This window comes from Chiloscyllium plagiosum, unplaced genomic scaffold, assembly GCF_037043375.1.
Source record: "Chiloscyllium plagiosum isolate Xiang-an unplaced genomic scaffold, Cpla_swu_hap1 HiC_scaffold_42, whole genome shotgun sequence".
NCBI classification, from domain to species: Eukaryota; Metazoa; Chordata; class Chondrichthyes; order Orectolobiformes; family Hemiscylliidae; genus Chiloscyllium; species Chiloscyllium plagiosum.
This window is the reverse complement of record NW_028270180.1, coordinates 49,294,147-49,295,519: the sequence shown is the minus strand read 5'-3', so window position 1 is coordinate 49,295,519 and position 1,373 is coordinate 49,294,147. Positions and strand designations below refer to the sequence as shown.

The window sequence follows — 1,373 nt, the reverse complement described above, 5'->3', positions numbered from 1 at the left end:
GCCTAGTTCCTTCAGTGTCGCGAGTTCCCAATTCAAGAACTCCATCTCTAGCGGTTTCATGTCTGTACCTCCATGCTGAGGAGTTGAAGAGTGAAGAAAAGTAACTCACCCCTCCATCTCTGGGGTAATTAGGGACTGAAAATGAATCGTGTCACATTGAAATATATCTAGATGCGACTTAATCTTTGTCTTTTATTGGGAACCATCTCTTTCATTGTAACCATCAGGAAAGAACATTTCGTTCGCCAGAAAAAGAAATGAATATGTCACTAACCTTTGTTTGCTTCAGATCCAAGAATACTCACATCAATAGCTCCCTTGCTTACCTCTGCTGGTCATGTTCGCAAAGAGATCTAGCAAATTGCCAAGTGTGATTTTCCTTTCAATAAATAATTTTGACTCAGTTTGGCTGCAAATATCTTTTCCTACCTTTGTGCTTTTCTTCTTTTACATTGGTGTCTCGCACCTTACAAATGACAGCAAAGGTATGAAAGGAGATGGGAGCATTTCGCTCATCAAGTCAGCGAGAGCTTTTTATGAGATCACGGCTGATTTGGTCAATGCTCAACCCTGCTGCGCTGTCTGTAGTCATGGCCGAGAGGTTAAGGCGATGGATTGGAAATCCATTGGGGTTTCCCCACGTAGGTTCGAATCCTCCTGACTACGTTGTGAATGCTTTCCTGCCGGAACAATTTTCGCTCAAAGTTCAGAAAACCTATTTTGCAAACCAGTCCGGTAATTTGATTAGACTTGGGAAACTCGAGTTCTTCATCAGAAATGTACCATATTTAAAACATTATCTCTGTTTCTCTTTCCAGATACACTGCTCGACACATCGGGTTTCTGCAGTTGTTATTGAACTTCCTGAACAGAAGTGCTGCTTTTCATTAGATTCCTTTCATCCCTGTCCTCTGTTATCTGACTCGGGTCAGTGGCAATACTTCCTCCTGCTCGTCAAAGTGCTCATTTCCCACCGCTCCCTCTCCCATCATTGCAAACAACCGCAGGAAAATGCCACTTAACCATCTTTGTTCACTTTGTTCCAAAATGAAACTCACCAGCCTCAGGAATCTCTCCACCAAACGGGACTTCTCATCCCTGGACATGGTGCAAGCCAGAGGATTGTGAAGAGATACTGTGAAAATATTGTCAGTTAGCAGTTGGAAAAATGTTTAAGAAGCAAACGATATAATTTAGGCTCCAGCTTTGGAAATCTTGACATACTCTTTGGGAAATGGAATCAGAGGAGGATGAAGAAGTGTGAACTGTCGGACCGAGTAGAGGACGGGACATTGACTCTTATCTTCATGTATTTTTCACATTTTCCCATATTGCTGAGTATCATGCACATGTAGGTATATATTCAAGTCACT

General features: G+C 42.2%; 1 non-coding gene across 1 annotated transcript; it reads left to right on the top strand.

The window, feature by feature from the left end:
* The first annotated feature begins 584 nt into the window (after positions 1 to 584).
* On the top strand, positions 585 to 666 carry trnas-gga (transfer RNA serine (anticodon GGA)). The gene has a single exon. It is a non-coding gene; the product is annotated as a tRNA-Ser (tRNA).
* Positions 667 to 1,373: the final 707 nt, after the last annotated feature.